This window comes from Schistosoma mansoni, chromosome W, assembly GCF_000237925.1.
Source record: "Schistosoma mansoni strain Puerto Rico chromosome W, complete genome".
Classification (NCBI taxonomy): Eukaryota; Metazoa; Platyhelminthes; class Trematoda; order Strigeidida; family Schistosomatidae; genus Schistosoma; species Schistosoma mansoni.
Genome location: NC_031502.1, coordinates 57,360,689 through 57,372,963, shown reverse-complemented (window position 1 = coordinate 57,372,963; position 12,275 = coordinate 57,360,689). Strand labels below are relative to the sequence as shown.

General features: G+C 34.5%; 1 non-coding gene across 1 annotated transcript; it reads left to right on the top strand.

Annotated features, from left to right (window-relative positions):
* The first annotated feature begins 360 nt into the window (after positions 1 to 360).
* Positions 361 to 431, top strand: Smp_tRNA_01561_Pseudo_TTG.1.1. Its single transcript has one exon. It is a non-coding gene (tRNA).
* Positions 432 to 12,275: the final 11,844 nt, after the last annotated feature.

Sequence of the window (12,275 nt, the reverse complement as noted above, 5' to 3'; positions counted from 1 at the left end):
CACTCAATGGTCTATAGGTTAAGAGTTTACTCATGAGACCGATAGGTCCTGGATTCGAACCCCACGAACAGGGTCATGGATATATATTTCTTTCTTCCTTTGATTCTCCAATAGAAAAGTCTATAATTTTATTATGTAGAAAACTTTACAAGAATTATGTTCATCAATTTAAATTATTTTCTTTATATTCACCTAGTATTGTTTGTGTTGAATCTTCCCATTGATGTTTAGGACTGCAACTGGTCAGTCTCTTATTGGCATATGTGCATACTGTGCGTATTGCCTCGATATAGATTCAAACAAACAATCCTAAGTGAATTTAAACTTCACCCCCATTGCACAAGCAAGTGGCTATCAGGACTCATTAGCTAAGTGGATAACGCGATGGTGTTTGAAGCGAAAGGTACTGGGTTCGAGCCACAGAGTGAATATCAACTCTGGGATGCAGGTTTATCTAGCTGACTTGTCCCAAAAGAACGAAACACGCGTCCTGGACTACACTGCTAACCATTATCCATCTTTTATTTTCTTTATAGTAAAGTCTATTAGAATGTATATATAATTAACTAAGTAAACCTTTTTAATATTCGAAAATATTCTATTAAAAATGATAAATTTTCTCCTAGTTCATTTATTCATCTGTTCATTCCTTCCTTCTTTCCTTCCTTCGTTCCTTCCTTCATTTGTATATCTCTACAACCTTTATATACACACTTACATAGATGTTCTTCTATATTATCATTATGTTTTTCATTGCTCTTTTTAAGACAACTGTCAATTGTTACATAATTGAAATAATTTCACACCCCATTGTGTGTTTATATTTAATGATTGAAACGTCAGCTGTCAATTAAAATAAACGCTATTTAGTAATAATAATAATAATAATGGTAATAGTAATAGTAATAATAATAGTAATAATAATAGTAATGGTAATGGTAGTAGTAATAATAACCATATAAACGCTTGAAGAGGAACTGTATATTCATCAAGTATGAACAATTTACTTATGATGGATGTCCATGTGTAAGTGTCGGTGTGAATGTTCATATATAGATGTATAGATAGATAGATAATTCGCATATCTTCATATTAAACAATCAAAAGAAACCATCGAATAAAACGACTTTTCTTTTCTTTCCTTCTTTCTTTCTTTATATTATAACTTTGTATTAAAGAGAAAAAAGAAAGAAAAAAGAAGAGAAAAGAAAAAAAGGAAGAAAAAAGAAAAGAGAGAAAGAAAAGAAAAAAACGTCGAATAATAACTTTATTAAGTGGAAATTTTCACCTTTAAACAGATCACTTTGTTTTAATTCAATATTCTTTATTGTAAACAAGTGAGAAAATAAAATGGAGGGAAAAAAAAAACTTTTTTTGTTTTTTTAAAACTAAAATTTTAATGGATTACGAATCTGTTTTTTTTTCAGGAGGGGGTTTTGTGAAGATTTCAGTATTTTCATAGTTGAAATCATGAGTCAATTGAAGCTAGACAACCATAGAAAACCTGGAAGAACTGGACGACCGTTTTGTCCTATTGTGAGACTCTTTAGCAGTGGGCATTCACGATCCCGCCTCCCGAGATTCGAACCCAGGACCTATCAGTTAGACATCAACACTGTTGGATGCCGGTTAAGTGGTCTAGAGGTTAAGCGCTCGCGCGTTAAACCCCCTTCTGATACTAATCATATGCTCACTAGTGACTGGCTCCATGATGTATTTCCTGGAGTTTCAGTGAGAAGCCGTGACTAGTGGAGTCCAACCATGTCTGATGGGAGATATCAACTCATTGAAGACATTGGTGAATGTCTGTTTACAACCTATGTTATTTAAAACTCATAATTTCAAATTGGGTTTAAATTACTTATATGAAAGAGTTTATTTGGAAGTTATATTGAAGATACATTAGGATCATATACTAAGGGTGTAAATAAATTTAATAGATTAAATATTGTAAATATACATCTTATGTAAAAATAATTCCACACTATTGATTGTGACAAGCTTTCATACAGCCAGAAAGAAGTGGTTACATAATAAGTAAATTCTGATAAGAATAAAATGAGTAAAACTCAGTTAATGATCTCCAATACACGACAGGTTTTGCAACTAAATTGTTATCGTTCACTTCAATTATCACGGGTGTGTGCTACTGATATAAGTAGTATATATCATCAATCGAATGTGAAATGCCTAATGATAGAAGATTAAGAAAATCAAAGAGAAGAGAATGAAAACAGAGGATGATTAGTGTGGAAATGAAGGGACAGTCAAGTCTGAGACAATAAATGAACATTTTGCAAATGAAGTATTTACTATATGGTTCTCAGATTTTACTGAGAAATCCTGTAATTTGTGTGTGCTCATATATATTCGATTGTCCTTATTTGTATTCTCATTCACTACAGTATGACTGATGATTATATATCCTGGAGTTCTAGTGAGAAGCAGTGATCAGTGGAGTTCAACCACGTCTGTTGTGACATAGGGACTCACTGAAGACAATTGATGAACGGTTGTTCAACTTCGTGGATTGGTTGAAGTTAGACATTGACACCATGGAATACCGGTTCGGTGATCTATCGGTTAAGTGCTCTGGCGCGAGACTGGTAGGTCCTGGGTTCGAGTCTCGCGAGGCGAGATCATGAATGCACACCCCCGAGGAGTCCCATAATAGGACGAAACGACCGTCTAGTGCTTCTAGGTTTTCATTGGTGGTCTAGCTTCCATTGACTCATGCTTTCAACTATGAATATGTCTTAACTTTTTATATTGTTTTTACATATATTACTAGTTTAATCGTGAATAACAGCTAGCCCATGTCTGATAAAGGATACCGAATCACTTGAGCGTGTCCAGCGTGTGGGGACAAAATTAGTGAAGGGTCTTTCTAAACTCCCTTACGATGAGCGTTTGAAACGTCTAAACCTTTTCCCCTTATCTTATCGTAGGACACGAGCTGACCTTATACCGGCATTTCGTATCTTTAATTATGATTTGTGTGTTAATATGTCTTATTTTTTTGCTCCCTCCAGCACTAATAATCTCCGAGGTCATAGCAAGAAGGTTCTGAAACCGCGATCTAATAAACTAAAGGTGGGGTCCCATTTTTCTCATCGAGTGGTCAATTACTGGAACGCATTACCAAAACAAGTGGTATCAGCACCATCAGTGAACATTTTCAAGAAGAAGCTGGACCTTCACTGTAAGGAAATCTATCAGGATTAACACAGGTTCATCAACCTAGTATCCTTATTACTGAAGCCTGAATACCAATAAAATTCTAACCATCTATCTATCATTTCTTCTTTAGTATAAGTTCATTTTACAATAACTCATTTTTATGATAATAATTGAAATAGAATTCTACTTACTACTTACTTACTAATATAAGTAGAAAAGAATATAAGAAAGATGATTACTTTATACACTGGGCAATTCCTCCAAAAGAAACATCTAATCCCCTTCTCATTGTTTTAAAGTGTTTCTTTGATCATTATTATCATTACTATTAAAGTATTTAGGTAATTTGTTACCTTGATCTGTTTATATCTTGAATCAATCATGTAATCATCAGCTGAAATGAATAAAGCAGCCTATCGGTTTGTTTATTTCAGAGTATATTCAATTTATTGGAGTTTTGTTCTTTGGGCCCAGAGAATAAAACTCCATCAAAATTATCCACCTAAGCTACAAATCTTCTCTACCATTTCAATATTCAATTTGTAATTTAATGGATATTAATACAATGACAGTAATAATAATAATGTTTTCCAACTGCCCCCACCCCACCACTCTCCAACGTAATACCCTTACTTTGATTATATGGTACAATTGTGAAAGATAATCGGTTTTTTTTTTCGTTACAGTATAATATATTCACTTATGAAATTAATTAAGCTTACAATTTGCCTAAATAAAGAAAAGAAAAACAAGTTAGCAAATGAATTACGATTGATGGAGAAGATTTATAGCTTCTACCCAAAGTTTGTGATGATGATGTCTTTCAGAAGGACAGAAGAAAGCTCCAAGATCAAATCATCCAACTCAGAGAACAAAACTCCATCAGAATTACTTAATTACTTACTTACGCCTGTAACCCCTAATGGAGCATAGGCCGCCGACCAGCATTCCCCAAACCCACTCTGTCCTGGGCTTTACTTTCTAGTTCTATCCAGTTTTGTCCATTCTTTTCATTTCTGTCTCCATTTTTCGACGTAATGTGTTCTTTGGTCTTCCTCTTCTCCTTTGACCTTCAGGATTTCATGTGAGGACTTGTTTTGTGACGCAGTTGGGTGATTTCCTCAATGTGTCCTATCTACTTCCTGATTTCTTCCTCCGCTGGAATCTGGTTTGTTCTCTCTCACAGTAACTTGTTGCTGATAGTGTCTGGCCAACGGATCTGAAGTATCTTGCTTAGAAAACTGTTAATAAACACCTGTATCTTCTAGATGATGGCTTTCGTAGTTCTCCACGTCTTCGCCCCATATAGTAGAACTGTCTTGACATTTGTATTGAAAATTATGATCTTGGTGTTGGTTGGTCCATCAGAATTATGACTGAATATATTCACAAAAGGATTGAAATGAAGAAATAGATAAGGTAGATCAAAGAATATCTGTTTCATTATTAATTGATTTGAGTTAGAGATGTTAACTATTCAGTGCTAACATAATGGTCTAGTAGTGAACCAGAATACACATGGGGACAATCAAGTGTATTGGAAAACACAATTTCAAAATTTCTTAGTAAAATGTGAGAACCATATGGTGAATACATCATTTTCAAAATATCAACCGATTGTATCAGAGTTGATTTCTCTGTTCTCTTTCTCTTTTCTTTGATCTTATTAACGTCATGCCATCAGGTATTTCACTTTGGATTGATGATATATACTACTTATATCTATCGACGTCCGTAGGACACACCTCAATCTAAAGATATTGTGCTCACAGAAGGTTCTGAATTCCATCTTTCTTAGGATTGCTTATAATCATAGACGAGTATTTCCATATTAAGACTAAGTGTTTGTTTAAGAAATGAACATCATTGGACAGCTGTTTCGCCCTAGTAATGGCACTCCTCAGAAGTGTATATCACTACTATTCCAGATATCTTACCTAGTTACCCTATGTCTGATAGTGAACGGTTAGGGGATTATAACTACTAGGTCAGCTTGGGACAATATTATTCTCAATTCAAACAATTTATGATATGACACGATGATTATCCTATGCCATTTATGATATTTGTTTGGTTATCAACATATCTAAACTTTGCCAGCCAGACTTATCACTAGGTCTTTAGGACACCGAGCCAGTGGTTGTATTGTTTAGATGTTCACTATATGAATTGAAGATTCCAATTCTGATACTTGAAGGAATCACAAATTTGCACTATTGATAAATCACATACTAAAACAACATAGCAGTCCAGAGCTTTCTAGTTTTCAAATATACTCAAATTAATATCAATCAGTGACTAATATAATTTACAATCATTCATTTCTCTATGGGGTGCAAAATCCGACTCACACATCCTCGTAGTGCCTCCTGGATTAATGGAACTGTTTCTATGAACTAATGTGAGTGGTTAATCGTGGTTGGTGGAGATCGGCCTAATCAACCACTTTACCAATACCCCCCAAAAAAACGATTACGAATGCTACAAATAGTCACTGCATAACTATTGAGGGTTCAAAAGAGTGGTAAAATAAAAACGAGTCTGCCCAAATAAAAGCAAAAACAAAAAGAAAAAAAGGGTTCTGTGTAAGCAGTGCAGAAACAACTATCCCACCCCGGTAATTGTGCCGTGCTTCGATGTAGCACTCTTCTCCAGAAGGGCCTACTAAACTTCACCATTATGTATATGGCTCATTTCTCTACAGATCAGTTTTCTTTTAAATTAAAGGAATCAGATGTACATTACAATAGTTATAGAGAATGAGATGGTGAAGAAAATTTATTCTTTGAGATGGATGGTTTGGTCATGAAGTTTTCATCGTTATTCTAAACGACATCATCAACACACACTTTAGGTAGAAGACTTCTACAAAACTCGATCAAAAGTGATACGACTGTTTATCTAAATAATCTAATCATAAGTTAAATGATTCTTCGATTTTCTGTCTTATATTTTAAAACAGAAAACCACGATTTCCAACATTTACCTGATTAATGAATCTAAATAGAAAGTAAGTTTGTGGTGTAGGTTACTTATATCCACATAAGTAGTATATTACGATGGTCGGGCATTGAATGTATTTCCGTAGAAGATCGATAAGGAAAGAAAGGGAACGAAGCGCAATCGGTATGAAAATGCATGAACAATAATAATCGGAGACGATGAACTGATGTTTACAGAAGGAACTGTCAAGATTGAGTCAATCGATTGATAGTTTGCAAATGAACTTCACTATTTCCTCAGGAAATAGTGAATAATTTATGGATAATTGTAATGTGGTGTGTGCTACTTATGTCAACATATATAAGTAGTATGTATCATCAATCGAAAGTGAAATGCCTAATGGCAGAAGGTTAAGAAGATCAAAGAAATAAGAATGAGAACAAAGAATGATTGTAAGGAAAGATGGATGGGGGCTAGCAGTGGAACCCAAAACGCGCGTTTCGTCCTATTTGAGACTCGTCATCTAGATGTACCTGCATCTCAGAGTTGATATTCACTCAGGGACTCGAACCAAATACCTTATCCACTCAGCTACTGAGTCCTGATAGCCACTTGCTTGTGTAATGGGGTGAACTTTGAATTCACTTAGTATTATTTGTTTGAATCTCCCGATTGATGCTTAGGACTGCAACTGGTCCTGGATTCCACTGCTAGCTACTATCCATCTTTGCTTACAACGCATGTGAATTAGGGCAATATCGGGGCAATACGCAGAGTATGCACATATACCAATAAAAGACTGACCAGTTGCAGTCCTAAACATCATTGGGAAGATTCAAAAAAACAATACTAAGTGAATTCAAAGAATAATTGGTGTGAAAACAAAAGAACAATGAAGTTTTAGACAATTGATTGACATTTTGCAAATCAAGTATTCACTATATGATTCTCAGATTTTCCTAAGTGATTCTGTAATTTTGTATTCAGATACATTCGAATTATCCCTACTTGTGTTCTTGTTCACTACAGTACTGCTACTACTACTACTACTACTAGTTAAATAAATATGAAAATTGTCACATTCATTATCTTAATTAATGACACTTCGAAAATTTTTCATTCTGCATCAGTGAATGTGATCGCGAGCAGACCTATTGTCCATTTAACAAAACAAAACAAACAGCTGACGCTACGATTACGAGGGAAAATTTATGACACATGTTTTATGGGACATATAAGTAGGTAAAAGAATCTAATGAGTGTTATAATCCATTATCATTATCCATAATTAGATTATTCAAGATGATCTTCAGGGTAGAATCCAGTATTTTTTCCCCGGACAGTGGGGTGGAATTCATAAATTCTTTTTGTTTGTTAGTGTAGCTGTAAATAATCCCCCAAAATCAATAGCTCATTAAGTGTTTAACATTGGATACTGACCACATTGTTTTAAGTGGACTTGTTTAACTGAAGGTTTTCGGTCATGCATCTGTACCAGATCACGTTACGAACCAGCATGGGACACGGCTCCTACGTTCACTAGCCAGATTAAAGTAAACGCTTCTCGATACATTGATAACCCATCAAATATATCTTTCCTACCTCTTCTCATCTGACTTCTGGTTTTATCTAATTGGGGGACGCTTCGAATATAGAAGGTGTTACTGGTTGCTAGTTGTCAAACTAGAATACTGGTCATATCTTCATTAGTTTACCTATTTATATGTGACTTGCTAAACGAACATAGCATTTAGATCACAGTAGAACTTCCAGTGTGGTTTTGTTTATCCATGACTCAGAGTGAAACTGAAAGGTCTTCAAATTGAATTTACAATTAAGGAATATACCATGAACTGTCTTGGTGATAAAAAGTGAGAAATGAAAGTAAACTTCACTTCTCGTAATAAAAGGGACAATTTTTGGCTCATATCTGTTTCTACTTCATATAAATGACCTATGATCATGGATTGATTGAAGTTAGACGTGAACACCGTTAGATGCCACCTCAGTGGTCCAGGGGTTAAGCTTTCGCGCGTAAGACCGATCCTGTGTGCGGGACCACCGGAGCTCAATACTGAGGAGTCCTATGCCTTGACGAAACAGTCATCTACTGTTTCCACGCTCTCCCTTGTGGTAGAGCTTAGATTGGCTCATGAATCCAGTTATTAGGATCTACCTTGTGTTGCAAATTTATCTAACTTATTCGATTGCTGATTATATTAAATTATACAAAACCATAAACGAAAAATTTGATAAAACAGAATTTAGACTTTATAGTTGAATGGATAAATTGAAAGTTAATATAAGTGAACACAATTGAAACTGTCGTAAACTTCATCAGTCATATCAATAAATGAAAAATAGAATGACTTTAAGCAAGGTTAACGACCATAAAGATCTAATGATTATAGTAAACCTTGACCTCAGAATTAAAAAAGATAGATATAATAGACTTTCATGTATTCTCATTATTTACAGTTGATTGGTCATTAAGTAGTGACTGATATCATGTATATCAAATATTCTTTGTACTGATTGGATTCTATTGATCAAGTTGCAATGTGGTCACTCGTTTAAATGACGTTATAAAGCTTATCACAGGGTGCTTAAATAAATGATTGGGACGTAATACCTGAAATATATCAAAAGAAAACTGAAACTAGAACTAAATGATTGTATTCTATGTTCAGTGGCTTTTTATATGGTCCCCTAACTGATATCGAATGATGATAGAGTATGTCATAAACAATGTTAGGGAATTTTTTTGTAATCATTTAGACCGAACGTTGATTCTGCCCACTCCACTTCATTGTCACTACATTCGTATTTGATTCCTTTTTAGGAAATACGTTTAACTACTTACTAAAATTCAGTAGTTAATGCATTTCCAATAATATTTTTATCATATGTTGTGTAGCTCTCTTTGATTATTGCTTAGTATTTCCCAGTATTTACAAGAAATTGAGATGTTCAATTCGTTTATTATTTCAGCTGATTTTTCCGAAGTTTTCAGAAATCCCCTCCATTTCTTGTTTGTTCATCAACTACTCACTTAATTGTAGCAGTTTCCCTTTTTGTGTATTAATTTTAAATGTTGGATGCTATTGTTTTCTTGTAGCAGCTACTGAATATTACATAGATTGTTGTATGCTATTGCAATAAATTTTCTTCCTTCAACTTTAAAATCCTTGGGCTGTTTACGGATTGACGTTTATAAACGAATTACTCATAGGGGACAGTACTGTATTTTAGATAAATCTTGCGTTTTCATTTAGGGTTTTTTACGCGTCAATGAATCGTGTATTTCAACAGATCAGGTGAAATTCATACCAGGTTACTGTGGAATGACAATGTTAATCAATAAATGTTCAGATCAGAGAGAAAGAATTACAAATCAATATGATAAGATGATATTTGCGTACTATTAGGGGTGTTCAAAGGTGTGAATAAAAGCCTTGAAACTAGTCCGATGTTTTCGCATTTAAGTCATTAACTTCTTGTATCATTCATTTTTCAGAACTTAAAGGTTAACTAATTCAATTTTTTTTACTGTTGGAATTTGTTACATTTTGTAGCTGTAAATAATCCCCCAAAATCAATAGCTCATTAAGTGTTCAACATTGGATACTGACCACATTGTTTTAAGTGGACTTGTTTAACTGAAGGTTTTCGGTCATGCATCTGTACCAGATCACGTTACGAACCAGCATGGGACACGGCTCCTACGTTCACTAGCCAGATTAAAGTAAACGCTTCTCGATACATTGATAACCCATCAAATATATCTTTCCTACCTCTTCTCATCTGACTTCTGGTTTTATCTAATTGGGGGACGCTTCGAATATAGAAGGTGTTACTGGTTGCTAGTTGTCAAACTAGAATACTGGTCGTATCTTCAATTCCTAACAATCAGTGTGGAACAATTCAATATGAAGCCTCCTTGATTAATCTCCATCTCCAGTCTAGTTAAAAGACATTGAAGGTTAAAAATAATCACAATGTGTTAAAAGATCATAGACTTCAGAGAATGTTATTTATTAATTTTGCATTGAGGTGGTTTCTTGTATTGAATTCAAGATGAATTTACTATCCAGTTAAAGATAGTTTAGTTTAATACTAACTATTCAACAGATTTTTCACTGCTTCGCTCTATTTCTTTTTGTTGGATTTATACTGTAGTGAACGAGAACATAAGTGGGGATAACTAAACGCATTTGTATACAAAATTACAGAATTTCTTAGGAAAATCTGAGAACCATATAGTAAATTCTTCATTTCTCTCCATGCAGGGTACTGGTGGGAGGTTAATGCACCTCCACAAGGGATAACAGGGGTAAGTAAGTTACAGAAAACTATATTCTTTATTAAGTAATATATGCTGATTGATTAAATAAATAAGAGAAAAGAGATTTTCTATCGATTATTATACAGCTTAATATACCCACGTTTTACATGGATCAGTTCAAACATAAATAGTGTCATGTACGTGAAGGCAATTGACAGGAACCTATGAAACTAGGATTACCGATGGTAGTCAATATCAAGTAGGACATGCAAAACTATTCGGAAACTGTAACTTCTTGTGGTATTCAAAGCTGTATTACCTACTACCGTAGCCAGACTCATCGCAATTGATCTACTGATGTTTTATGAGACTGAGGTATTCACATTTATTGTATAGTGATTACTTATTTAACTATTCTTGGCAATCTAGTTCCATCTATTAATCTACAGTCTGATCACCAGTCTAATTGACATAATATTGCCGTCCCAATCTAAAATAGCATTGGATCTATAAGGGATAGTTAAAAATATGCGATAAAGATATTTTTTCATCTTTTCGATTGTTCATATTCAACGCTTCAATATCTTTCAATTTGCTTTGTATTTTGTCCTAGGAATCAATGACATGATATTTGTTGAGTTCATCCATAGAATCAGTAGTCAGCTTACTGTTAAGATCAACATTATTCTAATTGATTGTTTTTTATTCCCATTGAAATATTTTATTAATTTAACCTTTTTTACCAGACAGGAGGTTGTGTGGAGATTGTATTAATTTAATATTTGAATCCATGAGTCGATTATAGCTCGAACACCATGGAACGCTTGTAAACACTGGACAACTATTTCATACTACTATTGGACTCCTCAGTAGTGCTTATAAATCTTTTAGTTAAACTAGTTTATGTATAAATCTTTGTCTCCATCTTTCAACATATATTTTATTCTAAATTGGTTAACTACTTATAAGTAGTCAAAATGATATAACTAAATATTTGAAGATTTCGAAGTTGTTGAAGACATTGATTTTTGTGCATTTAAATTGGTATAAAGTTTACTTTTTATCTATAGAGAAAATGAGACTTTAGGTGTAACATGTCTTATAAGTGTATGTACTAAAAGTATGGAAATTGAACAGTTCAGGTCATAAGACATTTAAACGAAATTATCCTTAATGTATTCCTACCTATTTTTACTTGTTATCATATAAAACAATGAAGTATGATAGTCAGCTCATATTTCCATTGTCTGGTGAGCAACTCAAAAGGTTCCGTAGACTAAAATTGACTGTATTTGGATGAACGCTTCACATATTCTTTTTGCAGTTAAATATTTTGTATATGTGGCCCCCAAATGCCCTGGTACGGCCGAGAGTGGAAGAGTCGCTCTCTCTCTCTCTCTCTCTCTCTCTCGAAATGCTCTCATATGGCCACGCTTATACAACCACTCCCAGGGAAGTCCTACTCACTGTCTTCTCGCAATAGAGTGTTGTTTATGAAGTAAAGGAGACGAAAAGCGAATTTCCAGCGCTTTAACCGGGTTGGTGGACACGGAGATTTCATCTAGGGGAGTTGGGAAACCCTGATTCCAAACCAATGGTGCACATCGGCTCCAGTACCCTGAAGGAACAAATGGCGTATGAATCAATTGTTGGTCACCGGCTACCATGGGACTGCATCTCCTCACGATTCTCCATTGCCTTGTGGATCAGACTTTTAGGACGAAGGCTCAGGGAGTGGTCCCTTAAGAAAACCAGCTGCTTCAGTTTGGGCACCTGAGTAGTATCACAGCCCTCTAACAAATCGAATGAGATTTGTGTGGCGCATATTTATCTGGTGCTCTTTTGTAGCAATATTTATGTGTCCAAA